The following is a 26,592-nucleotide window of genomic DNA, read 5'->3' on the forward strand; positions in this document are numbered from 1 at the left end:
TAATAAATATCTTTAGAATATTTGACCCAAACACAAAAGAATATACCTTTTGCCTAGCACCTCATGGAAACTTCTTCAAAACTGGCCACATACTTGGACACAAAACAGGTCTCAATAGATACAAGAAAATTGAAATAACTCCCTTCATTCTATCAAACCAACATAGATTAAAGCTTTATATCAACAATAGAGAAACAACAACAATCTTATAATTTCATGGCAATTGAACAAATCTTCACAATGAAAAATAGGTCAAGACAAAAATAAAGGGTAACATTAAAGAATTTCTAGAATTCAATTAAAATAAATACAACCACTATGAAAATCAATATGTTAGTTCCTCAGAATGATGGGAATCAATATACCTCAAGACCCAGATATTCCACTCTTGAACATATACCTGAGGGGTGTCCCATCTTACCACAAGGACACTTGTCCAAGTATATTAATTGAAGCTTTACAAATCATAGATAAAAGCTGGAAACAACCTAGATATCCCTCAACAGAAGAATAGAGAAGGAAAATGTGGTACATATACCCAAAGGAATATTACTCGGATATTAAAAAAAAAAATAACATCATGACATTTTCAGGCAATTGGATGAAATTTGCAGGTCAAACATGAGGTCTCTGCCACCTTTCTAGTACCATGTCAGCTTTTCTGTTGTCATGTTCTCGGCCATAAAGCTCATGGACAAATATTCTGATACTGTGATCAAGTCCCTAATGAAATGCTTCCTGTTTTAAGTTGTCTTTTCCCATTGTCTCCTCACAGCAACTGAACAGTAACTAAGATGGTAGGGATCAGGAAAGAATGAAATAATAAGACAAGAAACTAAACAGATGCTTACTACATTAAATTCATTTTGATGTTAGCATATTAAATTTAGTGCATTTAAGTATTAATTTGTTAAATGGAACCTGAGTCTCCTGAATTAATTAAGTATGAAGTTGTGCATTACTCATCCTGTCTTATGAAGTAGAAAGAATCTGGGACATTAAGTGCCTAAAGAGTCATGATCTGGTGATATCGATCATATGTGTATTAAAATTATATATATATATATCAGTTATTCTAAATATTCATATTTCTAGAAATTAAAATATTTCTATATTTTTTTCCTTTTCATCTGTGATGTTATTTTAGGCAAAGGCAAAAGAAGGCAAAACTACATTAGAAGACTTCCCAGAAAGCTCTTGAAAACATTATAAAATTACAGCATTGCACTTATTCTTCAGTGAAGAGATCTATTTTTTAAATTTTTTTATTTTATTTTACAATACAATTCAGTTCTACATATTAGCCACGGATTCCCTTGTTCTCCCCCCTCCTGCTCCCCTCCCCTTCCCCCCAGCCCACCTCCCATTCCCACCTCCTTCAGGGCAAAGCCTCCCCTTGCCCAGGACTGAGATCAACCTAGTAGACTCAGTCCAGGAAGGTCCAGTCCCCTCCTCCCAGGCCAAGCATAAGCCCCAGGTTTCAAAGAGCCAACTCATGCAATAAGCACAGGACCTGGTCCCCACTGCCTGGATGCCTCCCAAACAGATCAAGCCAGTCAACTGTCCCACCCATTCAGAGGGCCTGATCCAGTTGGGGCCCCCTCAGCCATTGGTTCATAGCTCATATGTTTCCATTCGTTTGGCTGTATTAATATTAAAAAAAATGAAGCATCAAACTTCATACTTGGTAGCATAAGACATGTCTCTATGCTATAGGATTTAGGACTTAAGAGATGTTAGGTCAGACAATAATATCAAATATAGGATCAAAGTAGACAAAAGTTTTAGCAGAGTGTAACATAGGAAATATCGTGGATCCCTCTTACGTATTTCTAGCTGCTATAAGTCTTCTGGCAGAACCACAAATCATGGAGCTCCGGGCTATAAAATTGTACCTTAGTGAAATAGCATTAAAAATGATCTGCTGAGTTAAGAGTAGAGAGTTGTTTCAGAGGCTGAGAAGTGAAAGGTGAATGCAGAGATAGAAACAAGATGAGAACTGTGTAGAAGCTTAGAGAAAGAGTCACAATTAAGACATTCTGCTGGATGTTTGCACTATGGAGAGACTATGGTTAATAAAGTAATATACATTCCAAAGGTCCATAAAATTGGCATGTTTTCATCATAATAAATGGTATTTGAGGAACTCCATATGTTTAACTTATTTAATTACACAATATGCAAGTATTGAAACACCACATGATTGATACAGTAATACACACAATGTTTTATTCTAGTTTTAAATAAGTTTGATTTAAATTGAGGTAAATACAATTAACCTTTTGAATAAATTCAGAAAATCAGACTTCAAAATCAAAGCAGAGTTCAAAGATTCATATCATTCATCATCTGTTTACAAAGATGACAAATAAAAAATTTAAAATGGCTGCCCTTAAAATGAGGAAAATGTACTCCAAAGTTTATAAAATCATGTGAATAGAAGAAATATATTCACCATTAAATACCATTTTTGATACTCAAAGAGAACTTTGCAATTGCAGATTCAGCTTTCACCATTGATGCCATTATGAGAAACGCCAACCAGAATGAGCATATGATTTCTATACTGGATTAGAGAGATGGGAACCTATCAATTTTAAAATCAGAACATATCCACAGTGTGCTAAAGAATATGCTTACAGACAGTTTCGTTGTTAGCAGTTGGTAAATGAGAACCTCTTTATGTTATGATTTATGAGAAAATTGAAGAGAAGGGAAATGCAGCTATTCAGAAGTGTAGCTGTGTTTATGATTTAAATGTTTCTAATGTGTTTTGACAGATGTGAAGAAAGAATGAAATTTCTTTTTAATTATCTTAGCATAGTTCACTGTGTATAATGTTCAGTGTTAGAATTGTGGTATTTGTCAGTATATTTTCATTAACATGGTATATTCCTAGCAGATTGCTAATGTGAAGAATAAACACTAATATCTTTTATAAAGCTCTGTCAATTCAAGATTATCTAATAAGTTCATTCTGCCTGAATTCAGTTTTCAAATTTGCCTGAAAAACTAAGGAAGTTCACACAATAGAATTAGAATTCATCTCCACTCACTGCCCACAAAGTTTCCTGGAGGATTAATCAACTGCAGTGGCTCCTGAATAAAATGCTCACAATATAATATTTTAAGCTGCAGCTAGCCATTAACACTCTCAGAGATGAACGGCACCCATGTTTCATGAAGATTTATATGAAGGAGTGATCTGAAATATAAGAGATGCTGATAGAGAATTCACTTGGCTTCTAAATGAGGCAATCCTTTCCTTGAATGTATTTATTACCAATGTATTTCAATTGTGAGAGATGGTGTAAGAAGTTGGAACTCACAGTGTCTGGAAAGAAATATGTAGACTGGTTGACCTTGCAGGTGATGAGTTATTTGCCAGTGTTTGAGTACTGTTCCATATGCAGTAGCTAAACAGCATGATATTGCCAACAGGGGGAGCTAAAGACAGAAGACAAATGAAGCCCATTGTGTTTAGGAGCGTAATTTAGCTGAACTGACAATATATTATACCTTAATAGCACCTCAGAGTGAGTTTAATTGATGACTCAACTTAGATATTCTCTTAGAGTATCTTTGTACGGGATTGGATGCAAGCTGGGCGCTTAAGTTTGCTTCCCTGCTGCTAATAGTGTGACTGCCATCTGGAAAAGATATCAGCTAATATGTTCCTGGAATCTTTTCTCTGTTGTTACTGCTTAAGCAAACAATTCAGAAAGCTTCTGATAAGCTCGGAGAAACAGGAAAAAAAGAATGTTCCTTGCACTGAGATCTAAGAAAGTTTAAGCAGACAAACATCACTAAGACTGTAGGTATGTTTGTCTTTCCCATTTTAGTCAGCTGAAGGGAAAATAAAGTCAAACTAGAGAATGATCTTAAAGGTGTTGATCTTTTTTGATTATCGACGCTCACAGCTAAATAGTCACAGATCAATAGAGTAACTACAAAGGCTATGACAGGCATGAGAAGTAGGTTGGTTCTTGTAAAACTGACCATAAATGTTTATTTCCAACACATAGAGTGGGAAAAAAAGTTTAAAACATTCCATTTTATCTTCTTTTGAATAATTTGAGGATATAGTTATCATAATGAATTATAACAATCATGACAAAAGCTATGGTACAATTTACTGTGCTGATATTTCTGTATCCATCAGGGCTCATTCTGACAAGAAACTTCACACATTTATTCACTATGAGTTGTTACATGTATCCTATGTATCAACCACAGAATTGTGTATAAGAGAAAATGAGAAAGTTCCTGCTCAACAAAACACATGTAGCATAGCAGTTAAAGACCAGCTACTTTAAAAGCATGACTATGAAAACCTTAGAAATGACAAGTTAAAAGTATTCATCACAGGCAGAGCACAAGGCAAAGGCAAGAAAACTGCTTACTTCTGTAGTGTAAGAGAGAAAATTTGAATACATTGATTGTTTGTTGACCAAAACATGTCAACCGTGATCAATTGCCATGTCTATTCATCGAAAGATGCACTTGACACTTATCACTGCTAGGCTATATGATTTTCATGTAGAATGCAGAGCATGCCGTATCTTTCAGCAACCTAAAAATTCTAGTGAAATTTGGTGCATTTCCAAGTGTTAGTTGCCTCTTTTGCAATGCTTGTCTAATATGTCTGTAGTGGTGTTGGCTCCACCCATGGCCTTAGGACAGAAGGCCAGAAGAAGTCTGTGCTTCTTGCCCTTGTAGGTGACCTCTTAACAGGAAGGGAGAGGGGTCACAAGGCCCCTTCTCCCTGCTCCCTGCTTCCTGGTGTGATCAAACTGCTAGGTGAATTCACACCCTGTCAGATCAGAGGGCGACTACAGCTGTCTACTCAGTTCTGTACTCCTGCGTGTATTTCCTCAGTTTACCCCAATAGATTTCCCTATTACTCTTTAAGCAGACTCCCGTGGATTTCTCGAATTATATGTCAAAAGTAATTCTTTAATGAACTAAACTTGTCTGTCTTCTAATGCTTTTCCCACAGCTTTCCTCCATTGCTCTAGTCTCAGCAGCTAGAAAATTCAGAGATATCTTCATTTCATCACTCTCATTCTCACATACAGTCACATTATCATGTGTAAGGTCATGTAAACTAATCAGCACCTGAAACGTCCTTTTACCCTCTTCATTCCAATTTCTACTAAAATCACTTTTCACTACACAATAAGATGAAGGGCCTTGAATGTATTATTTGCTTTCACTTAAAAAAAAAATTAATAACACTCCTAAAGAGGCTCATGGAAAAGTGTCATCTGTCCTGCTTTTACATTGCATTTATTGTTTACTTGTTTGTTTATTTATTTATTTGTTATCAAGCAGTTTTTAACACAGTTCTTGAAAGGGGATGATAAAAGTGTCTGTTGTGCAATTGTTCTGAGCTTGTGATCTCCTAATCACAAGAAATTCCAGTCCTCTTCCTATAGGCCAGAATATGACTCTTCTCAAACTGCCCATCCTATTAGTTTATGATCCAGAGTGTCTTATTTCATGAATAAGTGGGGACGAGTCTTCCCTTTTTGCTGATCTTTGCCTTAGTGATTTAGTAGACTACTTATAGCTCCCACAGTTCTGAGATAAGACAGCATCAGCCACCAACTAGCAGAGAAAGAGACACATTGCGCCTCCACTTACTTGTAGTACTGGTGGTGTTTTTAAGATCATCTCATACTGAAAATGGACCATAACAATCAGGACACAGTCCTCTTTATCTTTTATCTTTGTTGGTCCTATTTCTAAATGTGCTTTAGTTGATTTTTAAAGACATACTGGCAAAAATAGTTAAGAGGAGAGGACTCCATTTTAAAAAGCCATAACTTGGTAACTGAAGAGAAGGCTTACCAGTTGTGAGATAACTGCCCTCACAGGACCTAGAGTTCAGTTCCCAGAACCCGCATCCTGGAGCACAGACTAGATTATAACTCCAGCTCCTGAGTTCATAGTTCTAATCCCCCATGGGCATCTGCACACACACACACACACACACACACACACACACACACACACACACACACACAGGTAAATGTTAAAGTAAAATAAATGTTCAAAATAAAAGGCTACAAACAAATAATTTACAATTATTTATTGAGTTCTCATTCATTTTGGCACAAACAATAAATGGTAATATAAGCTAATTATTTTTCTATCTCTGTTAATCTACTTACAGAAAAGAAAACATTCAAGAAAAACAAAATAAAACAAATGAAAAAAATACCATTCCAAAAAGAGCAGACTAACACATAACATCTGTACATTTTCATAGCATTTCTTGGTCTTATTCCATCCCAGACTTTAAAAAAAATGTTTGAATGAATTTTAATATCCTGGCAGGACAAAATATAATAACACATGAGAAGGAAATCAGGAGAATGCATTTTTTTCACAAGGAAGGGACGTCAGGTGCTGTTGAAATAAGAGAGATAGCTATTTAATTTATTTTAATCAAATATTTAATATTTCATTGTAGATAAATTTCTAAATGGTCTTTTAAATTAAAAAAAAACAGAGCTAGATATAGAGGTGAAAACCTGAGAGATCAGGGAAATAGGAAAAGCCACAGCTCACATTATCTCACCAACTCCGCAGCTGCCGAATGTACCGAATGGAAGCTGTCTACCCATGCCTTTATGCCTTAGTGTTCTGCCATCTGATTTGCTCTCTCTGTCTAGTTACATCACTTCCTCTTCCTGACCATCTCTGTCACTTCCTGTCTGTCTATACAGTCCTCCATACCTCCATGGTTAACTAGTTTTGGAATCTAAGGTGTGTGCCACCATGCCTGGCTCTATTCCTAGTGTGGCCTTGAAATCACAGAGATACAGACAAATCCTGCCTGCCAAGTGATAGGATTAAAGGTGTGTGCTACCATTACCTGACTTCTTTACTTATAATGGCTTAGTTTTTGCTCTGATCTCCAGGTAAGCTTTATTTATTAGAGCACAAATAAAATATCACCACATTTCATACCTGCATACAATACAACAGGATAATACCCCATTCTCCTTCTAGTGTTCTCTTTTCTTTTTAGAAATAAAATTATCTAACTTCCAGAACAATATTTGAGTTTCTCCAATAATCCAGTGATATATTAATAAAATTTCATTTTTGTTTATTTGAATATGGTTACCTATTCAAAAAATGATCTACTGATTAAAGCCTGAAAACATTTTGTCTTCTTAGCTTCTACCTGTTTGGTATGAAAAACACTCTGAGAGCTGAGTACTCTGAAGGTTGCATCATCCCAGCACACGCTTCTGTTGTACAGTTTTTCCTGGCACCAATGTAAAGTGTTTCATATACACTGACTAACTTCAGAGCTGCATGGATATTACTATAATAAAATCCAAGAGCTGTGAGATAATGGGAGCTGTGGATTTTCCTATTTCCAAGAGCTGAATTACAGAATTTGTTGTCAAGAAGATCTTTCTTTAATTCAACCCTATGCATAAACACACACACACACACACACACACACACACACACACACACATACACACACACACACACACACACACACACACACACACACACACACACATGTTCAATGTATCCCTGATTAAACTTTTTTTTATTTAAGTAACATTTTTTTTGTTAATTTCACATTCCAATTATAGTTTTCCCACCCCTTTTACCTTACCCCCTTTCTTACCTATCCCCCTCCCTTCCACTCCTCTTTGTCTCCATTCAGAAAGGGGCAGGCCTCCCATGGGCTTGAACAAAACATGATGTATCAAGTTGAGGGAGGACCAAGCTCCTCCCCCACAGGCAAGATAATCCAGCATGGGGGAACAGGCTCACCAAAGCCAGCTAAGCACCAGGGGACTGGTCCTGATCTCATTGCTAGGAGCTTTACAAAGAGACCAAGCAATGTAACTGTCACAGATATGTAGAGGCCCTAGGTCGGTCCCATAAAGGCTCCCTAACTGTTGGTCCAGAGACCACGAGCTCCCAGGTGCTCAGGTCAGCTGTCTCTGTGGGTTCCCCAGTCATGACCCCCCACCCAGGCTCCTACAATCCCTCCTCCCTTTCTTCAGTAAGACTTCCTGAGCTCAGCCCAGTGCTTGGCTGTAGACCTCTTCATCTGCTTCCATCAGTTACTGGGGAAAGGCTCTCTGATGACAATGAGAGTAGTCACCCATCTGATTACTGTAGATGGCCAGTTCTGGCACTCTCCTCACTGTCGCTAGGAGTCTTAGCTGCGATTATCCTTTCAGATTCCTGGGGGTTTCTCTGGTGCCAGGTTTCTCCCTAAGCCATAAATTCTGCCACCCCCAATCAAAATGTCTCTTTCCTTATTCTCCCCCTCAATCCCACCTCCAGCACCCAGCCTGCCCAACCCACTTCTTCACATTCTCTTCTTTCAATTAAGATTGGTGTAAAATCTGTGATTTAGTCTCATTCTTTCTGTCTCTCATCTCTGTCTCTGTTTCTCTATCTTTCTCTTCTCCCTGCCTCTCTCCCTCTCCTCTTTCCTGTTACATTTTTTGCCTTTATAACAAAAAATGCAGTTATTCACAGTCATTATTTGCATTAGTCTGCAGTATCATGTAACTCTTCTTTCCAGACTTTTGTATATATATGTCATACAATGTAAAGTGTCCTACCTCAGACCACTACATAATTCAAACAACTATAAACATACCTGTAAATCTTACTTTGAATCCAATAATATAGTATATGTATAGTCATGAATATGGACTTTTTTATATAGCATGAATGCAAAAATAAAATAAGCATTTTCAATAAGTCATTTTTATATAGGTAGGTGACATTTCTCTATATTGTTTGGAGTTTCTACATTCTTTTAAAATCTCACTTGAAAATTGCAAGATTATGTAATGATTGCTGAAGAAATACATATGACACATGCTCTGTTTTGTTTGGATTTGGCTGCTTCATGCATAACAGTTCAACTTATTTTGGAGTACGGCCAGGTAATGTACTAAACAGGCATCAGGCTCATTCTGAGTGTGTTGGTAGTGCTTATGTTAAAGCAATAACTGAAATATAAAAGTTGGTATAAAAGTAATTCTTTCATGGCCATCAAGATGTCTCAGTGACTAAAGGAGCATGCTCCCAAGACTGATGATCCAATTGGGATTCCCAGGACCTACATGACAGAAGGGCAGAAGCAAGGGTTCCAGTTATCTTCCAACTACTACGTGTTTACTGTGGCACATGTGAGCTCATATAAACATAAACATATATACACACACACAAAACAAACAAACAAATAAATAAATAAGAATCCCATCACTAGGAAAACAGAACCAGGTAGGTATCTGTGAATTTGAGGCCTGTAGCCTGGTCTACATAGTATTTTCCTGGGCACCTAGTGCTATGCAGTGAAAGCATATCACAAAATAATAATACTAATTAATAGTATTAGGACGTGGATATGGAAGCAGTTGATATTTATTTATTTGTGTGTGTGAGAGAGAGAGAGTGTGCACATATGCATATGCTGTAGCACCTGTTTGGAAGCCAGAGAATAAATTGTTGGGGTTAGCTCTTTCCTTTCGCCATATGGGACCTGGATATTAGTCTTGGTTGAAAGTACCATTACCATTGTGTTCATTGGCTGTTTTAAAATACTTATTTTCCCCAGTTATTGGCATCCAAATAATTTTTGTGACATGGATTTTAATATTATTATTTTAGTGTATGTTTTAAAATTCATATTTTTTATGTTGTAAATTCTAATTTTAGACATCATGAAAGCAGTTGTCCAAAGATAAATAGGACATTTAACAACTATAGTATGAATTCAATAACTGTGGTAAACTTGCTCTTTGATAGACCCTTCATTGATACAAAATCTCTAAAGTCCTTTACATGGTTACTCTTCTATATACTTTAAATTATCTCTAAATATTAAGAACACATGATATAAAAAGCATATAACTAATTGGTTAGAGTATACTATATAGGTAACAATAACAAAAATGCTTCCATTTGTTCAATCCAAAATAATTTTTGTGTTTGTTGGTATGTAGTTCAGCCAGGCCTCTAACTTACTGTGCAGATGAGGATGACCTTGGACTTGTCAACCTGCCTCAGCCTCTTAAGATCTGGGATTGCAGATGTGCTTCATGATACTTTGTGGTGTTCTAACAAATAAAGCTTGGCTTGGATCAAAGGACAAAGCCAGCCACTATATTAAACACAGAGGTCAGACAATGGTAGCACACACCTTTAATCCTATCATTTGGGAGGCAGAGATTCATCCAGATCTCTGTGAGTTCAAGACCACACTGGGAACAGAGCCAGGCATGGTGGCATATGCCTTTAATCTCAGCACTAGTAAACCATAGAGGCCTGGAGGTCTGTACAGACAGACAGGAAGTGATAGAGCTGAGTGCAGACAGGAAGTAAGATGGCAGGGCACAGAAAGTTATGTAGGTGTGAGTATAGAGGAAGTAGCTCTCTTTTAGGCTGAGGAGTTTCTAGCAGTGAGAACTTGCTGCTGGCTTGTTCTATTTTTCTGATCTCTCTGCTTTCACCCCAATATCTGGCTCTGGGTATTTTATTAATAAGACTGTATAGCAATTTGTGTTACAATACCTGGTTTAGGTGCTGTGAGGAATTAAATCCAGGGATTCATGCACACAGGCAAGCAGAATGCAAATGACTTACATACACAGCCAGCAATAAAAGCATGTATTTTGTTACTTGTTATCTTACTATAGTTATGTCTGTGTATACAGAATGAGGAGAGATTAAGACAGCAGCAGATTGAGCTCATTAGAAGTACTCAGGATACTTCAGGGTTTTTTATTATTATTATCTTAACAATTTATTTTCTCTCTTACACCATCAACACATATGTTTAAAATTCTGAGGAAATAATGAAAAATATAGTTATATAATTATTTTAGCATAGTTGATTAAATTTACTTATGTCAAAAATGCTAAAGGCAAATTGGCAATATTATTATCATCAACATATATAAACATAGAAGTTAAGCTTGAGCTTTTATTTTATTAATAAGACCCCTTATATTTTCTGTATTTACTGTCTTTGATGGCCATGAGTCCTGCATATAAGTCATAGTATCTCCTGATCTATAAGATAATAAAGCTGACACCTTTATAGTTATGAATTCACATATGTTTTTATTAATACTTTAAAATTCTCTCACCTTTTAATTTTGAATTATTTTCTCAAATTTATTTATTTTCTGTAAGTGAGTTAAGTACTAAACACATGTTTCAATCTCAAAGAGCATAGTTACTGCTGGAAGAACTTTCCTGTTAATCTGATAACTAGATTAAATGGTAAGATAACATCATATTCAGGATATTTTTAAATTGTATTTCCTAGTTCTTGGATACACTGATTCAGTTTTTAAGCCTTATTATTTTAAGGATACGCTTTGCACTACATGGTTTCAAAGTCACTGGTTTACTTCGGTCCCTTGAAATAGTTTTGTCCAGCAAATAATTAATGTTTTGAGGATTTGGTTCAGCTCTTGAATCTAGTCACTAAGAGAAGACAGTATTGTGACACTTGAAGTGGATTAGCTCAATGATGGATTCAGAGTTTGGAGTACTACAGGAAGGTATTGTGTTAGGAGGTGGAAAATAGTTTAAAGAAGTAGTCAAACAGTGATAAAAAAAACTCACCCCAAAATGAACAAATATACTGCATATACACATAAGAGTGTGCTACAGAATATTTTCCAATTGCAAAAAGAAAAACAATCCTGAAATTCTGTCATTCAGAGCCAAATGGATGCAACCAGAGACCCTAATGTTAAAGGAAATAAGCCCAACATAGACATGAAAGTACTGAATTTTTTCATCTGGGCTAATAAAAATGTCTATATGGATTTAGAAGTTACTAGATGTTTGGTAAAGGAAGATGGAAAAAATAGATAAAGGAAGAGTAGATTTATTAGTGAATATGTTGTTTATATTTTGAAATATACTGAAGCCATTAATATATACAATTGGCAGATGTTTCTCAATGACAAAATGAATTAATTTGATTTAGATAATGTAGCAGATTCACTATTATTTAGCTCTATGAGTATTAAGCATGATACTCTCAAGCTTTAAGGTAAATGACATTCGTATAAATTAATATGTTCTCATACTCACAATATGTGAGCTTATCTTTATTTACTTTTCTAAACTAAAAAGTATATACATAAGCCATTTATGGATTTTAGATAGTAACCCAGACATTCTACACATTAATTCTATAAAAGTAGGGATTTTAAACAAACTATATTATTCAATCTGTCTTTCAATACTAACACTAAGTTTAGTAATACACAAGATTCTCCTTGGCCATATGTTATTTAATGTTTTAGTTTTGGAGTTATCTGTTGCCTAGTCCCTTTTCTAAAATATATCACTATAACAAATTAAATCCTAGTCACCTACCTGTCAATTTAACAGATAGCTGACATTTCCACATATTGTGCAATTTGTTCACCCAAAGTAGTGTAAGGTGTAGGGAGTGACGAGTTTTTAGATTATTTGTTGACAGAAATAGGACATGCTGGAAATGAATCTGATCTGTGCAGCCACAAAGAGTCTTCACCTGATGTTTAATCAAATTTAGGCCATCAGGAAAGGATACTAAAGTCATTATTAAATGAATTGAGCTTGACAGTACCATATACACAGTGCCCTCAATGCAGCTGAAAGAGATGAAATTAAGAAATAGGAGCTGTCCTTTTAAAAGTCAAATTTACACTATGTTAGGCAGTAAATAAAGGTCCAAGATAAATTGCCACATTATTAGTGATATGTAATAGACATTCTATAGAATAGAATATATATTTAGGGATATATTAATCTCTTGGTCATTTGCAACTTTTCCTAAAATATAATCTATAAAATAGTTTCTTCAAATTCTTGAAACTATAACATCTTTTCTTTTCCTTATATACTGGTTTATAAAGAATAATAAATTGTTATTTTTCCATATGATTTTCACATTTTAGTCTCTAGGTAACATCCAAGTGTTGAAATATCTGTCCATTGTAATATTGGGGTAAGAATTTAAGAACTTCTTAATGACACAATTGCTCTTTGATAGATTTATGATGCCATAAGAGACTTTTGTGTCTTGACCTTCTGCCTATCTCCATGTAACCATATAATATCTATAGTAATAAGGTATCACTTTGTAAGCAGAGAATACCCCTTAAGGCAATTGAAGCTTGTATGAAATTTCCATTTTTCCAGAACTATGAGAAAGTAAACATATATATCTTTTTACTTATCTATTCCTGTGAATTTTATTTCTCATGGCACAATGGTATACAATGTTGTGTGGGTGAATTATCCTTCATGTTGATGACTTGCTAGCTGAATTTCATGGAACACACACAGTATTTAAATCCATTTTCTTTTATTTCTTTATATTTCAAAACTTTAATTGAAACACCTGTTTTCATTTAAATTATTATGCTTTTTATACTTTGCTGTATTTGTTGAAAATACTGAGTTTTACTTTATGCAAAAGGAAAGTTAAATGCTTAAAAACTGTTCACTAATGCGACTAGAGAGATGCATTAGTGGTTAAGAGTGATTATCAGAAGATCCACATTCTTCTGCAACTATAGTTCAAGAGAATACATTGCTTTCTTCTGTTCTATGTGCACACATGCACACATGTACACATGTACACAGATCCCCCATACACACATACAAACAAAACATATAATAAAAATAAATATTTAAGTAATTATTTTCTAACTCTATCCTATTATGTATCTCAATTGATTTATTACTGTGTATTTAAAATATTTTATAAACAATAGTCCATTATCTTTTAGAGAATGTGTAAACCTTGGAAAAATGTTTATTTTACAAAAACTTTGAGGGTTAATAAGTTATTTTACAAACCTAAGGATATGTATTTATCTTTTTCTGTATTTTGTAAATACTTTATAATTATATGCTGCCTTCAAATTAAATTGTAAGAATATATCAAACAGCATTTCAAAGATAAAAGATCTAATCAAAAAGCTGCTATCTTAGGTTATTAATTCATTTAAACCTAAATTTACTGATTAACCTGCCTTCACATATTTTAGGGCATCTGACTTAGCATTCCACTCTCTTTGATGGACATACAATGTTGTGAAGAAATGTACAATTAAGAAAAGGAAAACTGCTTTATGGCCTTAAATTTAGTGAGGAGACTACAGAAATTAGGGTGATAGGAAAAGTTCTTCACAAAGTAAAAGACCCACTTTAGCCTTTCTGTCTTAGCCTTGTTATTTGAACACATGGAAAAGCTGGAACAAAGAAAAGTAGAAATATTGGGCAGTGTCACGAACAGCACAGGAGCAAGAGACCATGTTCCTTCATGTGGAATAGAGATTGTAAGGGATAATAAACTGAATTTTAGGTAGACAGTACTGTGGAAACTAATGATCTTTAAATGTTACCATCAGGGCAGAAAATTTAATTGGGACAACTTGGATGTCAGGAACTATGAAATCTCATCCGTGGCCTTATTATTTGGATAGCATCAGCTACATAATCCATCCTATAGTTTCAATAGAAAACTATACCTCATTAGATGAATATATGATATTATAAATGTAAGATAACGGATTTTTTATTTCTGTTTTAAAAGCATTGGGGAATGTGTTTAGTATAACAGTAATAAAAGCATTAATACACAGACACACATACACTGCATCATTATATTTTACATTCAATATGTAGGATTATAGTTAAAAGGTGTTAGGTTATAACTGACCAAATGTCCTCTTCTTGGGAAAGGAAAAAATGAATAATTATGTTGATTTCTGATAGTATTTGATACTGCCAGTGCCTCATATCCATAACCACACTATCTTTCAACCATGTTATTCCCTGCCATATAATATAACAAAGAAATATTCTGTGTTTCTAAAGTGTTAAAATATATTAGACATTGGCACATTGATTGATGGCCCTATTGTTAGTCATTTGAGTTAGATTCCAGTGAACAGAAGCTTCCTAGATTCAACATCAGCAAATAACTACTACATATAAGATTCCCACGGAGGCATTTCAGTGTGGCCCTGTATACATTCTCAGGCATTTTTATGAAACAGAGTTTTGGAGATGGTTGTCTTAGAGTTTTAATCTGGAAAGCATCTTTTTTGTGCAAAAGAACATTTGTTATTCAGCTAAGATTTACAATCAATGCTCATAATTTTTAATTAAATATATGGGTAACTCATGTCATTATTAATTCATATTTTCATTCATATTTTTCTCACTGTCCCTTTCTGTGTTTTCTGTATTAATTATTAGTATTCATGAAGAGGAGTTTAATGGATTTTTTTTAGTTTGTATCTAGTATTTTAAACTACAGATTTTAATCAGTATTTCATTTGTGTGAAACCAAGATGAGTTAGTGACAATTATAGGTACTGAAATTTAGATCTCTTTATGAAAAAGAAGAGCAAGTAAAAATGTATTTCTTTTGAGAACTGTATATTTGCTTTCCTGTAACTCATTTAAAACATTCTGACTTACCTTTTATTTTAACATACAGATCAAACATAATACATTACTTATTATTTAGTTTGTTTGCATTGATATCAGTGATGATTAAGACTTCATTGTTCAGGCCATAATATGTTGGTCAAATACTCTTGAATGTAAACCCTGTCCTGAAGTGGAAGATATTCCCAATACCATTCTTCTAGAGAAAATTGATTTTCCCTCTCCCAAAAGGTATACATGTGGTTGTTCAATTGTTATCCTTTACCCTCCTGGCAAAGTTTCCATGTATTTATTCATTTTTTTTAATTTGCCCAAATAAAATATTGTAAGATTTAAAAAAACAAAACAAACATCACACTAATGTTGGACAATACAAACTCTCAGAATTAAAAAAAAAAAGCCCAAAAGAAGGCACAAGAATAGAAGGCCCACTCATTTGCACACTCAATGGTCCCATAAAAATACTAAACTAGAAGCCGTAATATAAGCACAAAGGACCTGGTGTATACTCATGAAGGGCCAGAGCATACTGTTTCAGTGTCTGTGTTCATATGGACTTGCTCATGTAAATATAGAAGAACTTCTTTTATTGGTGTCCTCTTTCTCTCTGCCTCTCCCAAAGGGTTCCCTGAATCAAAGGGGAGGGAGTTGATAGAAACACCCTATTTAGGACTTTGTTTCCAACGTAACACTCTCTCTCTCTCTCTCTCTCTCTCTCTCTCTCTCTCTCTCTCTCTCTCTCTCTCTCTCTCTCTCTCCCCGTGATGTCTGCCTGTAGGTCTATAAATTTGTCTGCATCTGCTGCAAGAAAAAGATTCTCTGATGAGAGCTGAATGAGGAATTACACTTAATTGGGCATTTTTGCATGTTTGTCTATTTTTTCTTTTTCTTTTTGGGTGTGGTCTTATTTTGTTTGGGGGGATTTTGTTGATCTATTGGGTTTTTGTTTGTTTTTAGAGAAAGAACTTAAGGTTGGGTAGGTAGAAAGGAGGAGAGGATGTGGAAGCATTGGATAAGGGGGAGTATAGGACTAAAATACATTGGAAATCAGAAAATTTCATAAATAAATATAAAAAAGACATCATATTTAAATCAGATTTTCTTTCCTTTTTATAAATTATTTTTCCTTTTATTGAAAATAGATTCTTTAATACATAAGATACCCTGATTATGACTTCCAATCGTTCTATTGCTCCCAGTTCTTCCCTACTTCACCTCCCATCAGGATCTACTCTATGATTCTCATTAGAAAATAACAGATAATAATGAAATAGAACAAAACAAAATAAAATAAGACAAAAGCAAAACTATCACATGTTGATTTATCGGGCCTTGTTTGCTTGGCTCTTACAATCTTTCTTCACCTTCCTTCTTGGGGTTCAATGAGCTTTGTGGGGAGAGATTTGATAGAGACATCCTGTTTATTAATAAGTATTTCAAGGTCTCTCACTCTCTGAATAATGTGTGGATATGGATCACTCTATTAGTTCCCATCTGCTTCAATAGAAAGCTTCTCTGATAATGGCTGAGTGAGACACTATAGCAGAATGTCATTGGGAGTTATTTAATCACAACATCATTTTAGAGAAACAGTATTTGGTTTTACCCTAGGTCCCTGGGTTATTTAGTCTTTGGTTCTTAATCACCAAAGCAGTATATGTCATGGGATCCATATCATGGAGTGGAACTTAAGTCAAATTAGATAATTGTTCCCACAGCATTGTCGTAGTATAGCTTTCAGGCAGGACACCATTGCATATAAAGAAGGTTTTGTGGGTGAGATGGTGTTTACACTTCTCTTTTGGTAGCTTTCAGAGTATCTTTCCATACCAAAGATGCTAAAATGTAGGGATGAAGGCTCTATGTGGCAACTAGCTTGACTTCTCCAAGTTACATGAGTTATGTGGGTATTGGCTTCAACAATGGGGCCTTACTGACAGTTTGTGGAGAACAGCCTATTTGTCCTTGAAATATCCTGGGTTGTTTTAGAATTCCCATGTGACCCCTTTGGCCAACACACTAATTTGATGGAACCAAATCCTGGTCTTGGGAGCACCATTTAGTAACAGGAGATGACCAGTTGGGACTCTGTCTCCTCCATTATTTCATGATTTCATACAAATCACCTTCATATATGTATATATTTTTGTAATATATTCTAAAATATTGTCTTCTTCATTGTTTCCATACTACTGCTCAGCTGGCTCTTAATGTTAGGTGTCATTCCCAAACTTCTCTCACTTATCCACTTCAAGCCTCCCCCTATCCATTTGATCCTCTCATCCCAACCATCTCCATTCATTCATAAATGCATTTCACTTTCACACCCTATAGGCCCTTACTATATATGTGTTTTCTGTGGTTGAGGGATTATAGCTTGATTATCAATAACATAACAGCTAATAGACACTTATAGGTGAATACATGCATGTTTGTCTTTCTGGGTCTTGGATACCTCACTAAATATGATTTTTTTTCTAGTTCCAACAATTTATCTGAAAGTTTCATCTTGCCATTTTTAAATGGCTGAGTAATACTCCATTGAGTAATGCACCATCTTTTTCTTTTACTGTTCTTCTCTTAAGGCACATCTAGATTGTTTCCAATTTCTAGCTATTATAAATAGAGCAGCAATGAATGTGGTTGAGCAAGTGTCTGTCCTGAAAGATGAAGCATCCTTTGGGTATATGACTGAGTGGTGTAGATGGATATGCAGGTAGATGCATTTCCATCTTCCTGAGTAGCCACCACACTGATTTCCATAGTGATCATACAAATTTGCATTACTACCAGCTTTGATCAGTGGTCTTCACTCCAAAACCTGGCCATCGTGAGCTGTTCTTATAGGTTCTTATAGGTGAAGATGAAATCTCAAAGTAGTTTTTATTTCAATTTCATTGATAGCTAAGGATGCAGATTTTTCTTGAAAAAATATTAATGGTGAACTTTAATTTGCACTGGACAAGGGCTTTTAGTTTGTCTCTCCAATATACACACGCAAACAAATAAATATGCCAAACAAACATAAACACAGATTACCATTGAAGCCATAAGTTCACTCAAATTGAACAAATTTTTGTCATGAACTTTTAGGCAGCCAATATGATAGTAGCTCATACATTTTTTCTCAGAAATATTACATGGTGCATTTGAATAAAAGCAAATAAATTGTCCATATAACTCTTACTAATTCAGTTGTATTCTCTCAATTACTTTTTATATTTGCTTCTGTGAATGTAATTTCTGATAATAAAGCTACTATATAACAAACTATGCAAATTTTCCTTCTTCATTTTTAAAGTAAAATATTAACTTTCATGTAAGATATCAGTGGTCTGGTGACAACATTGAGCAACATATTGGAAATTAACATAATTATATCAAGAGCTCCCTAGTGGTCAGAAACATTAGTATACAAATTGCTTTATGAATATGCATCTCAAGTATTTTTGATTTAGGTCATTTGTCACTGATATAAGAAATTTCAAGTCACTGCTTGCTTTTAAAATTTTGAAAGTTTCAGATGACTTGCGAAAAGTTCAAACAAACTAAGATCTAATATTATATTATATTATCCAAATAATCCATTTATTTTATGGTTTAATCATATTTATGCAGTAACATAGTCTCTTTGTTTCTTACATTATAATTTTCAGTAGTGGAAATGCACTGATTAAAAGAATCTGTCTTCAAGTTTATTTTTCTGATTAAAAGCAAACATTTTGGGGTTCGGAATCAAACATTCTGTTTGTTAATCTAGTGAGTGTTCATTCTTTTATAATGGAAATATCATTGCTTTTTAAAAGCAAGTTCATATCATTTCTTTATTAAATTTGAACTGTTATTTCAGATATTCAGCTTGCAGCTGGGTTTATATAGCATGCAAACAGTTGTCCAGTACATAGCATTTGAGCAAGTCCTAAGTACTCAAATGTTATTACTAGATGCTTCTTGCAGGCCAAAATAAACAGGTGCTGCTCAGTGAGTTAGATGCTAGAATGCTGCTTTGTAGTATAATCTAACCACTGCAATAAGTATCAAGCCACTGTTCATTGAATACTGCTTCTATGAATTAATTCCTTTCATATAAGTAACATATAAGAGTTAATTAAAATAATAGAAATGAAACTTAAGTAATTTAAAAATATTAAAAGGATGAAGAAAAATTATTGTCCATAACATACAATAGTATTTTTATTAAATATAAAAACATGTTAGAGTTGGTTTATAGAATGATTTAAAGAGTATATTTTGATGAAGTTCTTAGTGTCATTTTGGCATAGGAAAGACAGTGTGAATAACTTAGAAAATATTCTTATTACTACAAAGTGATTGAAATATATTGAAACAAAGATCATTGTACATTGTCCAAAAATTATACTCTGATCTAGTTTTTTAACAATATTTTCTTTTAACCCATTGTGGTATTAGTGAAAATGTCTTTGCTCTTTGGATACTTAGTGATTTTCTGCAGGAAATTTGTATTCACTATACTATCTTATCTCTTAGGAAATCTTTTCAGATGTCTTTGATATATCTTTTTTTGATCATTTTGTTCAAATCAACTCTACCAAATATTTTATATAGTTTTCTATTTTATATTGTTCTGTTTGTTTAGTTCCATTCAAATCTCACAAGCTGCAATTATCTTCCTTGTTTGTTCAACCTTCATCTTGCTTTGTTTGGGAAAGTGAATCTTATTAGACATTAAAAATGTACTTTGTAAATGTAATTACAGTTCATCTTTCAAAATAAAGATGTGAACTCCATAAAAGTTTTTAAATGAGTACATATATAGGTCACTGAATAATATCATGTGTAAAATAGATTCAAAATACTCTAAAATGAAAGCTACACAAAACTTTATGGATTTGATGACATTTAAGCAACTTGCTTTAGGATGAATGTAACATTTCCAGATGGATGAAAACTATTCAAAACTTAAATAACTAGCAATAAGACTATTATTTAGTAGAAGTTCATTTGTTTTCCAATGAAGTACATAGATTTTTAAGTAATTATTATTTCAAAAATACAAATATATCACATGAATCAAACAATTCATGGCTATTGGATAAAAGGATATTATATCTCAAGTTTAACTGTGTTTATTTATTATTTAAGGTATTAAAAATAAGTTTCCTTTACTCTGCTTTTTACTGACAGTATTTGAATTGTCATTCTTAAAGTGACATAATTGTACTGTGATGATTACCTCTGTGACATTACTCTTTATGGGAAACAAAAAAACTCTTCAATATGTGTTGTTTTCTATTCTATTACCTTCAGATAGGTTGGGTGGAAAATGTCACCAGATTTTCTTTCTAAACTTATTTATCAGCAGAAAGTATATGCCAGGTTCAATACTCTACATAAGTTTTACTAGGAGAGTCTAATATCTACCCCTACAGAGGGGATAAAAAGCAAGGAGTGTAAAATAGACTTTCCAGGTAAAAGTGTTTTTCTGGTGGAAATGTGGACCTTGTATTTTTAAGGGTCTTAAAATTGTGGTTCAAGAGAAATTGAAAAAAAAATTGAAAATTTTTGTGATAGGTAAGACATCTATTTGTTGTGAACACCAGACATAGACGAAAACATGGTGAGGACTCTGCAGAGAGCGGAAGCATGAATCTTAACAGTTCTTATTAATAAAATCAAACCTGAGTCCAGTTATTTGGGTGAACTGGAAGATCAGAGAACTAGAACAAGCCACAGCTAACCTCACCTGGCCAACTTCTCAGCTGGTCTTGTTTCCTCAGACTGGATGCTTCTGTGTCCTCATCCCAGTGGCTCTCTGCTGAAGTGCTGCTCGAAAGCCTGAAGCTTAAACAGCCAAAATGCTTCTAGTTTCTGGTCCCTACACCTTATATATCTTTCTGCTTTCTACCACCACTCCCTGGGATCAAAGGCTCAGCTGTCTGGGATTAAAGGCGTGAGTCACCATGCTTGGCTGTATCCTTGAACACATGGATTTCTGCCTCTGGAATGCCAGGATTAAAGGCGTGTGCTACCACTGCCTATTCTCTATGTTTAATATTGTGGCTGTTCTGTCTCTGACCCCAGATAAGTTTATTAGCATGCACAATATTTCAGGGAACACAATACCACAGAGAGCTAAACACATAGTATTTTTAATGGGTTTGAGACCAAACTATGTTGTGAATGAGTATACTATAAACAGTATAGTTACTGCTTATGATCAGATTATTTCTAAATCTGGAGCAACAGAAGAAGGTAGAAAGGTTTGATCCTTTAGCTAATGTATATCTATAATAACGATGCACTGCCTTAATCCCTGCTGTTCAGGGTGTCAGTAGAGTGCATTAGTGGAGGGGAGAATTGCATACTCCCAGGCAATGTGTGTGGTGGGCATGTGACTCATTTTCTGAAAGCAGTACTAATTAGAGTGTAAGCTGTTAAGAGTGGATAAAGAAAAGGCTTTTATAGGTGAGCATTGCCTATAAAATGCTCCATGCCAAACCAATCAGTAATTCTTTATAAGTAAGCAAGCTACTGAAAACAATATTGGAAGTTGGAATCTGCTACCTACTGTCAGTGTTAAAGCAGTTAAAGGAAATTCAGTGTACTCATTGAAATTAAGTTTAATATAATTGGAAATTAATCATTTGCATTTTGAATTCTTAATATAAATAAACACATAACATTAGATATATGATAAGGTAACAGACAATATAATTTGAGCAAATTAAATTTCTTTACAACTGCAAAGCAATATTTGAAATCATACTATATATGTTATGCTCCATGGTTGTTTTCTTTATTTTTGTTTTTGGAATTTTAACAAGATATCCTTTCAAAATGTTTTGAAACATAGGTAAGTTTAAGATATAGATATAAAAAATAAGAAATACTATTATGAGGAGATGTCCAAATGCCATAAATTTAAAAAAAAATTGGTCTTGCTGGAAATAAATACTGCCATCTTTATAAGAAACCTGGGCCAATGTTTGCACAAAGGACAGATTTCCTCTGGACTATAGAGCTATTGCTGCATGGCTGTGTCTTTAAATTTCTTCTTGCACATCTCTTTACTAGACAAATAAACCAATGACTTAATAATTTTTGAAAAATATTTAAAAGTAACAAAATTGATCAAGTGGCTATAATTTGCTTAATGGCTGCTTTTCTAAGAAACAGAACAGCTGAAAAACTAACAGATTCTGCTTCAGGTTAAAAAAAAAACACAGTTTTCTTAAAGGTTTGGATTCAACGTTTAATATTTCAGATTATATAATAATACAAGCTTTCACTTGGAAAAATTCAGATATTGGTTAAAGATAGTAATGAAAGAGTATATTCAATGTATTTCCAATGGTAAAATCAGACTTCCATAGAGAACTGTGTTCTAATCCAAATACAAAAGAAAGGATCATTCTGGGGTCAAAGAACAGAGAGAAAGCAGTTAGAAGACACCAAATTACTAAGAGGAAAACCACACATAAAGAGATTTTGTTTAAACCAGCTTAACCAGCTTACAGAAAACAGAAATCCATGTTGGTTCAGATTTCCAAAGAAGAGGTTGAGAATTTTTGTGAACATCAGAATAGATAACATACCAAGGGCAAGGGGACACTCAGGACATCTATATGATAGGATTATGTCTACAAACCTGCTAGGCAAGCCAAGGACCTATATCATCTGTGAAGCCCTATTATTTCAAAGGACTACTAGGAGTATGTCTTAAGTTTGACCAAGAGTGTCTTTAGAAAAAAATCCATTTGTCAAAGCAAAAATATTTCAATTTGAAGGTGGTCTTTCCAAATGTAAATCAGTTCAGTTTTCTTTTCATTTACTACATGACATAATTAAACATATGCTAATTCCTACGAAATCTATGTTGTCTAATGCATCAAGAAATCCTGTTCATCTTTTCCTCAGAACTATATTTTGAATAGTTTATCTTTAATTCCATAATCCTAGCACATATTGCCACCCCTTACTGTTTTCAGAATGATATTCTATTCTGTCTTGCTGTGCACAGTGCCTCAGGCATAACACATTTTATGTATAAGTCACATGTGCTAAACATCATTCAACAGTTTAAAATAACATCTAGGATTACTTCTAAAGGAGCTTTTAAATTTTTATTATAACTTACCTTTTTAATAATTAACGTTACTACTGTCTTCCTCACTGTTCTTTAACCATGAACAATATTTGCCATATTTATGAATATCTGTAACCACTGGGTTAATTGGTTGGTGCAAATATGATAGTTACCTTATTGAAATTGTGATCCATAATATGTATCTAAATGCTTACACTTGAGTGTTCCTTAAAGTACTATGCATAGTAGCTAATATATAAAACCAACCTAATGATTTTCCAAAAGATAAGTGATAAAGAAAATGTGGTATTTATTCTATTACTAAAATTGCTTAATTTAAAAAAAAGATTATTTCCCTCACCCTTTTTTACTTCCAAGCCCTTTTATGACTGCTTGCTCTCAAATCCATTACTTCATTTGATATCATTTTATATATATATATATATATATATATATGATATCACACATATATATTTTATAGACACACATATAATATATATATATATATATAATATATATACACACACACACACAAACATCTGAGTTTAGTGTGGCTTGGGTATATATATTTATGGCTATTACTTGGTATTTAATAACCGTTTTGGGAGCTCATTTTTGAGAGATATGCTGGAGGTAGACTGAGCAGGTAGTCTAGAGAACATCTCTGGACTGGGCTACACCTTTCCCAGACCCTGTAAACTATCCCTTCACTTGAAAGTTACCCCATAAAATAAACCTATGGTGGTATTTTATTTGTAATGAAATGTGATTTTATTTTATTTTATTTTATTTTTTTATTTATTTATTTTTTTTTGGTTTTTCGAGACAGGGTTTCTCTGTGTAGCTTTGCGCCTTTCCTGGAGCTCGCTTGGTAGCCCAGGCTGGCCTCGAACTCACAGAGATCCGCCTGGCTCTGCCTCCCGAGTGCTGGGATTAAAGGCGTGCGCCACCACCGCCCGGCTGAAATGTGATTTTAATTGTATGTTAATAATAAAAGTTGCCCTGGGGTCAGAGCTATTAGAGCCATAGCAAGAGCCGGCAGTGGTGGCGCATGCCTTTAATCCCAGCACTTGGTAGACAGAGCTAGATTGATCTCTGTGTGTTCAGGGATACAGCCAGCATTGGAGACATATGCCTTTAAGACCTGGAGGGCTGTACTTACAAGCAGTGATGAGGCAGTCATGTGTTTGGGTTTACAACCAATGAGAAGGCAGAACAGAAAGACTATTTAAAGACAGACACACAGGAAGTAGCTCTCTCTTTCGGGGAGGTAGGAGCACCACAGGAAGGGTAAGGTTTTAGCTCTGAGCTCTGACCTCTCGGCATTCTCTTTTACATTGGTTCTGTGTTTCTTATTTAATAAGATGGTTGGTTACATCTACATAAACCTCCCTTTTAACTACGTGGAGTGGCCATAATAATTTCACCAATAGCTACTGATATATCAATCAGATTGGTACTCCACAGTCAATGTGTACAATGTGAACAGTATGACTGTATTGTATATTTTGACCAGTTGTAACTTCGCTAATGGTCTTTTATTTATTTATTTTTATTCTATTCTTTTCTGTTCTATTCTTTTTTTATTTTGCAATAAATGAAAATTCTTTGGTGAAGTGAGAGAGAGCTACACTTGTCTGTGGGTATCAAAAAAGCATTTATATTCATTCAGGAATTATAATGGGTTAGGAAAGTAGTGGTTTTAGTTGAAGTTTTCCTGTGTCCTGCCCGGTCCCACAGCAGCTCAGACCCAAGTAAACACACAGAGGCTTATATTAATTAAGAGAGCTCAGCCATTAGTTCAGGCTTTCCACTGACCATCTCTTACACTTAAACTGACCCATTTCTGTTAATCTATAAGTTGCCATGTGTTCTGTGACTTTACCTGTGTGCCTGTACCATTACATGCTGCTCCCTGGACAGCAGGCTGGTGTCTCTTGCCTCAGCCTTCCTCTTCCCAGAAATCTCGTTTTCTGCTTATCCTACCTATACTCTCTGCCTGGCTACTGGCCAATCAGCTTTTTATTTATCAATCAATAGGTGCAACACATTCACAGCATACAGACATCCCACAGAAAGTGGTAATACTTTTTTTTTTGATACTGAGCACTTTATTATTCATTTTTGCTTCCCCTAACTTTATCCAAAGCATTATAAGTACTTCTAGTTTTTTTAATTTTTTATTTATTTAATTATTTTTTATTTTACATATGAACCACAGTTCCCCCTCCCATCCTTCCTCTCATTTCTCCCCACAGGCCTTGTCTCTCAATACACCTCCTATCCACTCCTCCAAAAGGGTAAGACCTCCTGTAGCTGAAAGATTTCCTGTGTCCTTGACAGCCGGTGGGGTGGGCGGGACAAATCTCTCCTACTTGCTTCCCCCAAGTAAACACACAGAGGCTTGTATTAATTAAAACTGTTTGGCTGTAAGCCCAGGCTTTCCTCTGACTAGCTCTTACATTTAAACTCAGCCAATTTCTGTTAATCTATATGTTGCCATGTTTTCTGTGGCTTTACCTGTGTGCCATTACATGCTGATCTCTGGATTACGGACTGGCCTCTCCCCCCAACTTCTTCCTGTCTCTCCCTTTGAATTTCCCAGCTGCTGCTAAGCTGCCTTGCCACAGGCCAAACAGCTTTAGTTATCATTCAGAGAAACACATATTTGCAGCATACAGAAAGACATTCCCCCATCATCCCAGGGCAATCCAGAACCTAAAAACAAACTAGATGCCCCTCCACTGAAGAATGGATACAGAAAATATGGTACATTTACACAATGGAATATTACTCAGCTGTAAGAAACAATGACATCATGAAATTTCCAGGCAAACAGATTAAACTAGAAAATATCATCTTGAGTGAGTTAACCCAGACTCAGAAAGACAAACATGGTATGTACTCACTCATAAATGGATACTAGATGTAAAGCAAAGGATAATCAGACTACAACCCATAGCTCCAGAGAAGCTAGGTACCAAGGAGTAATGGTAATAGTTTTATCTCTACAAAACTTGACCTTGCTAGGTATAATAGCTGGCTAG

This window comes from Peromyscus maniculatus, chromosome 9 (genome assembly GCF_049852395.1).
Source record: "Peromyscus maniculatus bairdii isolate BWxNUB_F1_BW_parent chromosome 9, HU_Pman_BW_mat_3.1, whole genome shotgun sequence".
Taxonomy (NCBI): domain Eukaryota; kingdom Metazoa; phylum Chordata; class Mammalia; order Rodentia; family Cricetidae; genus Peromyscus; species Peromyscus maniculatus.